This window comes from Talpa europaea, assembly GCF_964194135.1.
Source record: "Talpa europaea genome assembly, chromosome: 4".
NCBI classification, from domain to species: domain Eukaryota; kingdom Metazoa; phylum Chordata; class Mammalia; order Eulipotyphla; family Talpidae; genus Talpa; species Talpa europaea.
In genome coordinates this window covers 6,736,120-6,750,105 of record NC_140070.1, presented here as the reverse complement: position 1 = coordinate 6,750,105, position 13,986 = coordinate 6,736,120, and positions in this window count along the sequence as shown.

Here is a 13,986-nt window from a genome sequence, read left to right as displayed (position 1 = left end):
CAGCTACACAGTAAGAATCCTACTCTACAGCCAGGGTGCCAGCTCTGTAACAAAGTGTCTGGCTTCTAATTGCCCAGAACATAATATCAACAGTGATCTGTTTAAACACTTTGAGTAATTCATGAAGATACCATGGTGGGGGGGGGGGAGAGGATTAATAAAAGAGGTTGTTTTGCATTGAACCTCCAGACTGGTAAGGAAAAAAAAAATATGTTTAACATACAGGAAAAGCAAATATTTGCTTGCTTTGACAAAGGAGACCTTCAGCAGTTATTTAGGCTGGAAATCTGCAGCTGGGCAAGCACATCCAATGGTAAACTACCTCCTTACTGTGAAAACTTATTGTACCAGCAGGATACAAGAAGAGAGAACAACAATGAAAGTGAAAGCTAAAAGCCAAAGGAAAACAGAGAGACAAAGGCCGGGCAGTGCTGTGTGTTTTTAAATGTTTGGGAGCTGCGGCACAAACCTTAATGATGAATGAAGATTTTTCAGTGTTTATTACTCTTTCTCTTCTGACAGCCCAACTCCGATCAACACTATATTTTTTTAAGATTTATTTTTTTATTTATACAAGCACTGGGTACAGTCAGAAACGCGGGAGGGTGAGAGAATTCACCAGAGCCAGAGCGGGGAGCAGAACAGGCAGACGGACCGAAGACACTGCTGAGGGGAGCAGCGGGTGTGGCAGGAGAGGTCTGTGCACCATGTGGGCCCCTCGCCAGTGGCCGGGGATCGAACCAGCGCTGCAGAGGCTGCGGACAGTTTCGCAACCCAGCACTTAACTGCTGCGCCACCAGGGGAGGCCCGAACAACACTGTTGTAAGTCTTCCTCTAATGAGCACAAATCCCTTTAAGATGAAAATCCCTCTTCTTAGTTCATTTTGTTCATCTGTTAACTCTGTCAAGAGAAAAACAATTTCCCCATCACTGTTTGTGCCAAACAAGACACACAGACAGATTTAAAAATGCAAACACTCTACTGATTATGTAGTTGTGGAGAGTCAGTTATTGTGATGGGTTAGAGGGGCCTTTTGAGATCGTGGTGGAGATTTGTAATAAGTTTTGACTTCCAGGTGATTATGTTGTATTATTTTTATTCAGTGTCTAATCATTTTTGTGCACATGGAAATGTAGAAGTCATTATTTTATTTTTTTAATTTATTTATTTATGCATACAAGAACTAGGGTACAGGCCAGAGGTTCGGGGGGTGGGGGACAGTGAGAGGATTCACAGGGACAGAGTGGGGAACAGAACAGGCAGACTGACTGAAATACACTGCTGAGGGGAGCAGCGGGTGAGTCAGTAGAGGTCTGCTGCACCATGTGGGTAGCTCCCTGGCCGGCTGGGGATGGAACTCGTGCTGCAGTGGCTGCAGCGAGCTTCATAGGTTGCATCTTAACCCCTTGTGCCACCAGGGAGGCCCAGTCATTATTTTGAAAATAATACATTAATATTTTTTTTTTTTTACAATTCATTTATTTTTATACAAGCACTGGGGTATAGGCCAGAGGCCTGGGAGGGTGAGAGGATTCACCAGAGACAGAGCAGGGAGCAGAACAGGCAGAAGGACCGAAGTACACCACAGAGGGGAGCGTTGGGTGAGACAGGAGAGGTCTGCCGCACCATGTGGGAATCTCCCTGGCCAGCCGGGGATCAAACCTGCACTGCAGAGGCTGAGAACAGCTTCACAGCACAGCACTCAATGCACTGTGCCACCAGAGAGGCCCACATTAATAATTTTTTGGAGATTTTTCTGCATGGAGGAGAGCAGTTGACCATTGAATTTCCTGTGCTGGTGCCTCTAAGTCATAAAAGTGTCAACAATAGCAACGCCATGACAAGCAGACACTGCAAGGGGAGCAGAGCTCGGAGTGGAGCAGAGCCTCCAGAAGCAATGAGACAGCACCTGCAGACTCTTGCAGAAACCGTGCGGCTGCTCTGGTCAGAATTTCTGCCTTCCTTCAGCATCTCTGTAGCCATAAATGCCCACATGGAGCCCAGGCCCAGGAGGCCGCCTGGTGCTGAAGTTTATCCTAGGTCTGGGTCAGCAAATGAAGCATTAAGCTTTTCGACAATATGGTGGTAAAACCCCAAATCCTCTACTCTTTGCAAGCTTTGCCATCCTTAGGGAGATAAACTCGGAGGAATCACAAAGGCCTTAAATTTACTACTTGTAAACAGCCTTATCATCTGATGTGGTCCTGACACTCCACTCTGCGCAATGCGGCTTGCTATGCCCACGAGCTGCTGCCCTGGCAAAAGAAGAAACTGCTGATGAGCCTCCTGCTGCTAGACTGACGGCTTGCGTTTTGGAATATTTTTCCCCACGATTATTGCTGCCAGTCCTCTCCCCTTGCAACTGTGTGCGTGTGTGTGCCCATATAGACACACTCATCGCTAAAAAGAAAGAAAACATCAGAAACTTCTGGAAGAGGACTAAGCCAATACTATGCATGAGCACAAGCAAAAGCAAAACTTTTTCTAAGAAAACAAAAAAGGGAAATTGCTTACGTGGTTTTGTCAAAAGAAAAAAAAAGCAAACACTTTCAGGAAATAAAAGAGTGGTAGAGGATGGTTGAGATGCAAACTCAACCCTGAAAGAAAGAGAAAACTTTTATTTTTTAACAGGTGGAACTTTCTCTTCCAATATCCACCAATGGAAACTATTCTCTGCCTAACAGCAGCCACTCCACAGGCAGATGGAGACGCCTGTCATTCCGTGTTGAACACTAAACAATTTCACCACCCCAGAAGTTTCCAGCATCTGCGTGTTTTACCTGAATTAATCGTGGGGCATAAATTAAAAGTAAATCATCAATCATCATTAATTATCTGTTCAACTGATGTCTGCACTTCTTACACTTTAATCTTCATTACCATGTGGGGAAAAGGAAGCCCTGGTGGATCCATGCCACATGTGTTCCTGGACCCTGTGATGTCTCCGGAACACACGACCGCTCAGAAAAAGCTGCCCCCATGGAAAGTCTATTCTACCAGGTCCTTTTCTCTGAACGCTTCAGATTAAATCAGGAGCCTCCACCGAAGCAGCCAGGGACTAAAACAAGTTCAACTCTTTCCATCTGAGAGCTGAGCCCCAACACTTGAGCCCCTTCTGCAGCCCTTGAACCCTGCCTGGGAGATGCACGGGGATTGCAAACTTGCATCCTCGCTTCCCAGAGGAGCACAACCCCTTCCTCATTCCAGATGTTCCCTTTACTCTTTTTTATGAACTTTTCTGAGCAAAAAAAAAATAATAATAACAATAATAATGACTCTGGAGAATGCCATCCGTTTCTTTGGGTTCTTGTTAAATATGTAAGCTTGGTAAGTGCTGTCTGGTGTATCAAAATGGCTTGCAGTGAGGTTACTTGAAATAGTTTACTTGTGAAAGGAAAGGTACGATGGGAAGTTATTTGGATGAGGCAGGTAATGAGTGTTAGAATTTATGGGCAGAAGCTTGCTGCCTTGGTTTGTAACATTCTTCCACTGAAGGCTATAGATACTCTGGGCATGTGTAATTCTAACTTGGTGATAAAAGATGGGCGTAATTATAGCAGCGACCTTCAATATGGGCACCACGTTGATCCCGAGGGCCCCCACAGCTTGGCTGGTGTCTTGCTTTAGTTAGATGCCACCCGGTCCTATTCCCGGCACTTGACTGCCTCCCTTGCCATACACCTCCCTTTATTACGTGTCAGTCATTACCAAGCGAGTATGAAATGGGCCAGTCTCTCCAGCACCTGCTGAGGTAACGTGAGAAACTAATGAGGAGGAGAGAATGTTGCTCTGGCTAGGAGCTATTTACAAGAGAAATATATTGTTCTACTTAAAAAATCAGGATAAGTGATGTGATTTCACATCTATCAGAGGGTTTCGCAAAAATCCTAACAGTATTCTTTAAAGCTTGAAGACATTCTGTGCTTATGCACACAGCCTCGGAACAAGATTACTTTTATTATCTGTTCTCAAGCCTTTAAAATGCTCTGACATGATTAGAGTAATCTTAATGAAAATTATTCTGTTGCACCCTGATTAGTGGAGCTAATCTTCCAGAAAGAGCCTCCAACCTTCTCTCCAAACATCTTTCTTTAAAAACCGGCAATTATTCGAAAAATGGTGGCAGCCTATCTTTTATTCGTGACAGAAACCTGAAGACTCAGTACTTCTCGTCGTGCTGAACTGCCACTAGAAACCCAGTAAATTTGGAGAAACAGATAAACAGTTTCAAAATCTGTCTGTGGGGCCTCCCCGGTGGTGCAGCGGTTGAGCGCTGGGTTGCGAAGCTGCCCGCAGCCTCTGCAGCACCGGTTCAATCCCCGGCTGCTCCCCAGCCACCGGAGTCCCACATGGCGCGCAGACCTCTCCTGCCGCCCGCTGCTCCCCTCAGCAGTGTACTTCGTCAGTCTGCCTGTTCTGCTCCCTGCTCTGGCTCTGGTGAATTCTCTTACCCTCCCGTGCTTCTGACTGTACCCAGTGCTTGCATAAACAAATAAATAAATAAATAAACAAATAAATAAATAAATAAATAAAGGTAAATCTTAAAAAAAAATCTGTCTGTGGTCCAGTTTGTGATGGTCTCAGATTCTCATGCAGCAGTGGTTGTCAGGAGTTTACCTTTCCAGGCCAGGAGCGAGGAGAGGGAGGGGTTTGATCAGGGAAACGACCAGAATTACAACCCCACCCCGATTCCCTTGTCAGTGCTTCTGTTCGTGACAGACCAGCACCTTCTGAGAACGGGCTTGTCCATTCTCTCTGTAACTCTTCCTCAGTTAATCCTGGAACTCTCCTCTTCCCAGATGTCCTTGGCCTGCCATTTCTACGGCAAATTGAGAAACTGGCATCCAGATGCATTCCTTAACGCACGTTCTACCTGCGAAACAGTGTGATGTTCTTCTCCCAAGGATCAGATATCTTCACAGAGGTCCTCTAGGCACCACAAAGTAGTTTTAACCTTCAAACGCATCTGCGTCCTTTGGTGTACTTAGAGCAAAGCGACATAGAATAACATCCTACAGGATTCAAACAGCAGCGGACAGGAGCTCAATCATCTCTGAAGAGCTTTCATTTGACAAAAAGGGAAAAGGAAACAGTTCTTTGTTGGTTTCCCTTTTTTTAAGAAACAAAAGCCGGTTCAATTCTCTCTTCCTCTTTCCTCTCCACATTCTGCTCCCAGAATGCTACCTGGTTTGCTGCTGGAAAGACAAAGGTTGCTAGCTCCTTTGTAATCCGCAGAACACTAACCTTCTTAGAATCATGCAAATCTTTTCTCTGTAAAGATTCATCTGCGAACATGCAAGAGAATAGTACTTGCAGTCAGTTCCATGGTGTTACTGGCTGGGATTTTTTTTTCTGTTCTACGAATATGAATCTAGACGGGACAGCGATTACCAATTTCTCACAAGACATGTAGCAAAGACGTCAAATAAATTAGTGGCTCATGTCCTATCGGATGTATTTGGAAAATACATCCTTCAAGCCAGGCAGATCTCTTTAGCAAATACTTATGCGGTGAGAATAGACCAGGGAAGGTCTGAAAGGAGCAAAAAAAAAAATAAACTCAGCATTCCTTGACTCCTCCTTGGGAACAAGGCACAGGTCTGCAGTCAGCTGTAGCATATGCCTTGATTGAACCAGGAGTGCAAGGGCTATTTGATTAATCAGTTCCTAGCAGGTTTGATGCATCGAATTTACTTTTACAAAATCCCAAAGTTATTCTTATCCATATCTCTCAGTTTGACTGATTAATTATCTATGGTTTGCCGGCACATGCCATGATCACAGTCATGTTCTTTGGAGATAGAATCATCAAAGAACATCCCTTGGTTAGCCTGCTGCATGAGAAGGGCATAAATAATGAAACAGAACAGGGGCCATTAATTCGTTTTGTTTTCAGTGCTTGGAGGTGGTTTACTAGGTAGGGGGTAGAGACTAGATGGCAAGTGAGAGGGGAGTAGAGGAGGAGGAGCTACAGACAGAACTTCACTCTGTTCCTTTCTGCCAGGCTTCTCCATTGACCATGCGCCCTGAGTGTGTGGCCAGCCTGGAAGGCCTAGGAGTCCTGGTTTTGGCCAAGTTGGGTGTTCCTCAGACACTCAGCTCCTGCAGTGTTAACTATACGCCTTTCACATCAGATGATTAGAAGAAATCATCTACATCTGGCTTACGTGGTTAAACTTTTTTTTAAATTTTATTTACTTTTTTTAAGATTTATTTATTTATGCATACAAGAACGGGGGTGTAAGCCAAAGGTGCTGGGAGGGGGGTGAGAGGATTCACCAGAGAGAGTGGGGAGCAGAACAGGCAGATCTACTGAAATATACTGCTGAGGGGAGCAGTGGGCAGGCAGGGTAGGTGTGCCTTGCCATGTGGGTTGCTCCCTGGTTGGCTGGGGATCAAACTCGTGCCGCAGAGGCTGGCATAGCTTGATAGCACTGTCTTTAACCCCTGAGCCACCGGGGAGGCCCTAAACTTTTTTTAAGATTTATTTATGCATACAGGAATTGGGGTACAGGCCAGAGGTGTGGAGGGTGAGCAGATTCACCAGATACAGAGTGGGGAACACAACAGGCGGATTGACTGAAATATACTGCTGAACGGAGCAGCGGGCGAGACAGGAGAGGTCTGCTGTGCCAGTACATGGTTAAACTTAAACCCATTATTTAATGAAGATTTTCAGGCATTTTTTTTAAATCCCCAAATTTGACGTGTTACTGAAAACAGGATGCAGGAGAACAGAGGGTAAACAGCACAATTTACAAATTGTTCATGTCCCTGACTTTGGATACCTGCTGCAGAGCAGGGCACAAGACTCAGTTGACCTGGACCACATGACCCTCTTCCCGAGCATGGGATGCTGATGGAGCACTCTCGCCCAGACGTTCCGACGTCTGCTTCCTGGTAGCATCTTTTCCTGTGTCTTCTTCCCATTGTCTTTTCACTTTTCTAGTTGAATGTTTGCATGTGTAGACACTTCAGGACAGAATTGTGGTTGGCCAGATTATGGAATACTGATGTCTTTTTCACAAATGCAGGGGTCAAGGCCATGCACTGCAGGTCTTTTTACCATACGCTAATGGGAGCAGCCAGGTTAGTGCCCTCAGGCAGAGCTGAACCCTGCACAGGCTTCTCCTTGCAGCTCCCTGTGGGTAATTAAGTGGCTCCCGCCTGCTAAGCAAATGCAACCCTACCCCTGGGTTGATTTTTTTTCCAGTGGAGGAGAAAATAGCACATTAGGCCTTAACCAAATAATGTCAGTACAAGACATTTGGGAGCCATATATTTTCTGGGATCGCTGCGTTCAGCTTTCCCAGATAGTCCTAAAGCAAAATATTCCAGAGCACCTTTAATCCACAAGGGCCAAGGAAATAAAGATTGGGCAAAGGATTATTTCACTGTTCTTTCTCTTTGACTTCATCTTGCATTAAAATGACAGGTTCATGTCCCTAGTTGGAGAAAATTGTTCTTTCAGCCTTCTAAGAAAATGAAATCTATGGAATCTGGTCATTTCTTGCTTTGTCATTTTAACATATTCTATAAAGTAAGGTGGGTAGTAATTTTTTAAAAAAGCAGAATATAGGTGAGGCAGTAATAAAGACTCCCCATGGTCCAAATGTAAAATCAAGTAGTAATGCATTTTTGACTGTCAAACCTGCATTACATTTGACTGGTGAAGCAGTGTGATTTTTTTTCTTCAGGTGTAAATTCCATTTCACGGTACCTGCTTGGCTTATAGTCAGAAGAGTCTGGGAAGTTTTACATGTGAGTCTACAGTAAACCTTGGCTAAATGGGAGGAGGTTTTATCCTATTGCCATTTATGAAAGGATTTTTCTTATCTTACTCTCCACAGTGAGACTACACTTAGTTCTTCTGCACTGAGTGCAATTATTATTTTTGTTTTGAGGTTCTTGTGTTCATGATGGCATTTGTCATTTGTAATCAGGGCTTTGTAGCTAAAGCATTGCTTGACAGTAATGGGACATGTATTGTGGAGACAGCTGCTTAGTTTAACTGTAGAGAATGTTTACTTTGTCCTCTTTGGAGACTTCCATGCTTGCTTTGTTGCATATATTTGTCTTTCTGTCAGACTGAGTCAGTTTGTCTGTCTGCCTCTCTTTCTAGTAGTAGTGAAATATACTGCCATGATTAAGAGTCTGGTGTGGAAATAAGCAATGGAATTAAGTCCACGGCCAAGTGCTATCTCAGGCAGGACCCCCAAGCGCTCCTCAGCTGGGTCCTCCTCTTCAGAGACTTAGCCCAGGGGTTTCCAGTCCAGGCTTTCTCCAAATGCTCCTCCCACCCCCTTCAGCAAAGAGGTTGTGTTTGCAGCAAGTGCTCAGCTTCTAGGTCCACAGCTGCTCAAAGTTCCAACCTACAAAATATATCCCTGTTTTGAGGAATGTCTGTCTTATATTTGGAAAATATTTAAATGTGTTTTTCAAGTGAAAAATTTCAGAGGTATCTGATCAAATTTTTATTTTAATAAAATAAAAATTAACTGGGATGACTCCCAGTTAAGCATTTTGTTTACATTTTAACTGCTAGCTCTCCTCACTTTGAGGATGTGATAGACTAAAAAGGTGAAATCTTTTATTATATAAATGTAATAGACTGAAAATTTGTAAACCACAAATACATATATTCATAATTCTCCTCCAAAAAAATTACATTTTATATACTTTATTTATTGGTATCATTGTTTGCAGCCTTTAAAAAAATGTAATATATATTTGAACACATATTACCCTATGAAGCCATTTGTAGATTACTCTTCATATAATCTTATATCATAAATATATAGTCTTCTTATTTGTTCTTATGTCACTAATACTTTTAAGTTACTAAATATGATATGATTTTAATTCTGAGCCATTCTATTATGTGACTACCCCACAATGTACTGAAAAATTGCTCATTCTATAGAGTAAGTTAAAATGAAGAAGCTAATACCTAAATTTGTAGACACATCTCTGATTACATTTTTAGGGAAAAAATAAAAAATGGATTATTTTGTGTAATGAAAATAACCTGTGGATTCCAATCTACTATTGCCACAAATAGATAATTCATATATGCATTTTTTTCTTATATTTGATTTTTACTTTTGGTATTTATACCATTTCATGTGGTATTTATTTATTTATTTGAAAATATTTATTTATTTACACAAGAACTGGGATACAGGGCATGGGAGGGTGAGATAATTCACCAGAGCCAGAGCGGGGAGCAGAACAGGCAGATGGACCAAAGACACTGATGAGGGGAGCAGCGGGTGAGACAGGAGAAGTCTGCTGCTCCATGTGGGTTTCTCCCTGGCCGGCCAGGAATTGAACCTGTGGCTGCAGAGGCTGCGACAGCTTGACAGCACGGCACTCAACCCACTGTGCCACCGGAGAGGCCCTTCATGTAGTATTTAAAAATAAAGCCACCTAATTTCTTCAGTGCACTCAGTATGATAAATGACTTTGGGGCAAGAATTATTCATTTAAATCCTAAAGAAATAAAATGCTATATTTACTAAAAGTAAATATAAATTCCGCACTGATAGCTAGGGAAGCTAACCTCTAGCATAACACTATCAAACTCTAGACTTTAGGCAAACAATTGAAAGGATCTAGAGCTGAGAGTTATATATAACCTTCTCATATAGCTGTAGACTTTAGGAAAGTCTAAATTGCTGTCTTTTCTCTGTCCCATCATCTTTTTTAAAGATTTATTTATTTATTTACTTATTTATGCATACAAAAACTGGGGTACAGGCCAGAGGTGTGGGGAGTGAGAGGATTCACCAGAGACAGAGTAGGGAGCAGAACAGGCAGATTGACTGAAATACACTGCTGAGGGGAGCAGCAGGCGAGACAAGAGAGGTCTGCTGCGCCATGTGGGTAGCTCCCTGGCCGGGGATTGAACTTGTGCTGCAGTGGCTGCGGACAGCTTCAGAGGTTGCTTCTTTTTTTTTTTTTTTTTAAAGATTTATTTATTTATTTGCACATACATGCACTGGGTACAGTCAGAAGCGTGGGAGGGTGAGAGAATTCACCAGGCCCAGAGTGGGGAGCAGAGCAGGCAGAAGGACCGAAGTACACTGCTGAGGGGAGCAGCGGGCGGCAGGAGGGGTCTGCGCGCCATGTGGGACCCTCCTCTGGTGGCCGTGGCCAGGGAGCAGCTGGGATCGAACTGGCGCTGCAGAGGCTGTGGGCAGCTTCGCAACCCAGCGCTCAACCGCTGCGCCACCGGGGAGGCCCAATTCATAGGTTTCTTCTTAACTCCTTGCGCCACCAGGAAGGCCCTCTCTGCCCCATCATTAATAATAGCTAATACTTACTGAATTTTTACTTGCGTTAGGCACTGTTTGAAGTGCCTTACATGCATTAAATCACTTAATCCTATGAGATAACCCCATTTTACAAATAAGGAATGTGAGGATCAGAGAGGTTAAGTGTACTCCCCCAAAGTTGCCCAAGGATATGTGGGGGAGGTGGTCTCCTGTTCCAGGAGGTCTGGCTCACTGCAGCTGAGCTCTTCACCACTGTGCAACACTGCCCCCCCAGTGGAAGTGTGTATATCATTGTTCCCACACCCACGACCACTTCTTTTTGAAAGAAATGACTGAGAGACCTTATATTTTGTATTAGAAAGAAGGACTTCTAATCAAGCCCACACAAAGATCTGTCTATATACCTGCATCTTCACGTGCATGTTTAAGCCCACTTGACTATATGTGAGTTGCATCAATATATAAGAAAATATTGTGTAATTATACTTTATTATGTTTAAAGAGCTTTTCATTATACATTGCTATCCTTGAGGAAGGCACAGCAGAGATTCTTGAACCCATCTTACAGGTGAGAAGACAGACTCAGACAGGTTGAAACATCTTACCCCATAACCCACAGCTGGGAGACGAATTTGAAACCAGAGCTGTTAGTTCAGTGTTTCCACTCACCTATCGTTCTTCTCCTAATGGAGCCAAGGACATAAACAGAAACTGATGAGAAGTATTAAGGTCAAGGAAGAACAGTCTGCCTTTAGGTATGTTTAGAACTGGAACCCTTCAGAAAACTAAAGGGAGTGACAGAATGCTCCCTCAAGCTGATCCTGTAAAGTTAACAGATACCAGAGAAGCAAGAACTACTCCATTCATTTTTTGCTTCTGTTCCGGTAAGAAGGATTAACTTCAAACAGAAAACTGAGGGAAATAGGAGTAGATAGTGTAAACAAAAAAAGGCATAAATCCTTTGAAGAAACAAGAAAACTTGCAACTGGCAGCTTAAGATAAAAATAATCACATGTGGTTGGGGGGGTGCTAAATGGTGCTAATCTCAGTATAATATAAATTACTTCTAATGAGACCATGTAGCTACACAGGTGCTGTTATAACACTTTTCTTGGAATTGGAGACACCACACACTGACCAACACCGTGAGGTCACCAGCCTGGCGTTCATGCTTCCTCTACCTCCCATGTGCCTGGCAACTAACACTTCTCACACAGGCACTCAGGGCCACAGGGCAGCTGTCAGCATGCTCTGCACGTAGTAGGTGCTTGATACATATTTGCTCAATTAAGTAGAACTAAACCCTTTAGCAAGGTCCCCATGTCCAGATGATCTTCTTCTCTAAAATACAAGCATCCTACAGGACCATAAGGATAAAAAAAAAAATACAGTCACTCAAATTTTGTCATGAGACAAGGAAAATATAGTAATTAGGAATAGGACTCATATAAAAACATGTTGATACTATAAAGACATGTTCTTCTCTTAATACCCCCCATCTTTGTAAGCAAGAATAATAACTGTGTACAATTACATTTTAATTTATTTTTGAAATGAAACTCTGCTTAAAAAAAAACTAGCAGTTTAGGTGTCAGAGAAAAGGCATATTAAACTATTATTTCTTTCTCAGTGATCATAAAAACACACATTCTGCAATCAGGACAGCTAGATGCTTAAAAGTTCTACATATAGGGCAATAAATAAGATGAATGAATAATTGAAATTTTGCATTATGTGGTACCAATAGATTAATTTTTATAAGGGAACTTATTTCCACTAATGATCTTAGGAAGTGATCTCTCATTGGAGCTGTCTTGGGTGGAGGAGGTGACGAAACTCATGCATTTCCCTATAAAGAATATTTCACAGGTAACTCATAGCCACTCAAACCAGCCACCCTGATCTTAAGGTCAATCTTGCTGACAGAACATAAAAATTCTCCCCCTCCCCTTGCTGGCAAGCTTAGAATTTGTGATGTCAAGCAACTGTTAATGAGTTTTAAGGGGACACTTAATGTACAATATGAAAAATGATGCATCTTTCTTTCCAAATTCTGTAAAAATTTAATCTTCCAAACAGACATAACCATAAAAATAAAACTGATCTTCCAATGTTATATTTTTGGGGGATGTAAACTGGTGTGTGTGTGCACACATGCGTGTAATTGGGTGTGTTAGGTTTCTGAAAAGTGAATTGGTCTAAGAAGTTCAAATTCCTCCTCAATTTCTATGGACACTTGCCTGGTTCTGTGTTTCACAAATTAGAAGGTAGCTTCTGCTTCTCGTTTTTATCTCATGTCAACCCTAATTGCTCAGGCCTTCTCTGATACCACTCTTCCAGTGACTTTTCAAGTGGATCATGCCTTTCTATCCATAATGAATGGTTATTAGCATCAATTTTTATTACATTCAAAATAGCCATCAATTTCTCCTTCAATTACATGTTTAAATGTCATGTGGTTATTTTCTGCCTTGCAGATTAGATAGTAATCAGAACCAGAGTGACTTTAACTTGAACTGACCCATAGGAAGAAAAGGATCTGAGTAACAGAAAGGAGAGTGGGGGAGATCGAGACTTACAGTGAACATCTGAGAAAAGATGGGAGACGTGGTTTCAAGACAAGTGCTGGAGGAATTTCCATCCTCAATTATTGGCCTCGCCTTGGTGCTAAGACAATATCTTCATGTGAGAGGGCATCTCTGGACGAGGCCTGGGTTCTATATCTGCTGGTTTCATTGGCCCCAACTTTTCTGTCCTGTACCCTACTCTGCTAGGACCCACAGTGGTCTGAGTTGACACAGGGAATGTGAGCTGCAGCAAAATTATTTATTGAGCACCCACTAGTTCCACAGACGGTGGAAGGCCCTGGGAATACAGCAAACAAGACAGCTGGGATTCTGACTTTATGGGGCTTTCAGGATAATGGGGAAGAAAGACATTAAACAAATAATTACAAATGTTAAGTGCTGTCAAGGAGAAGCCCAGGCTGCTGTGCAACGGGAAATGGAAGAGCCCACCAGGTGTGTGTGAGGGGATCAGCGCAGGCCTGGAGGGAGGGGTGTAGAGGTCCCTTACATGTCCCATACACAGAAAACTGAAGGTTAAAGCAGAATCGTCATGACCATCCCTTGTTGTTCAGCTCCAACTCCTAAAGGCAGCACTAACTTAGACGTGGATCACCCCTGCAGGTGCCCCAGCAGGCTTTGTACCACCCTGAGGATGGTGCAAGCCCTGGGGATGAGTAGGATTGATTGATAAGAAGAGTTACATGGGAGGGGTTGGCAGGGGAGAGAATTACCACAGAGGGAAGAGCATTCTGTCCTGAAGGTAAAAGAGAAAGATGTATTATTGTGGAAGTGGAGAGTGCCTGGAAAAGCAGCAGAGACCCAGTGACTGAGTCTGGTCTGCGATGCTGTGGATTAATCATTTTGTCCTAAAAGGGATGGAAAACCCTTTGTGTGAAATGCATCGAACTTGTTACTCAGAATTAAGATCTGAAAGTTGGAGGAGAAAATTGGACATTGGAGAGGAGTGAGACACTTACAATAGTTACAATGAGGTCTGACCCTGGTCGGGAACTCCAATGAGGCAGCTTTCCGCCGTATTTAGGAAGTAGAATGTCTAATACTTGGGCGTGGGAAGTAAGAAATAGGGAAAAATCAAGAATAGCATGGAGATATTTGGCTCAGCGAGACTGACTGTCTCATC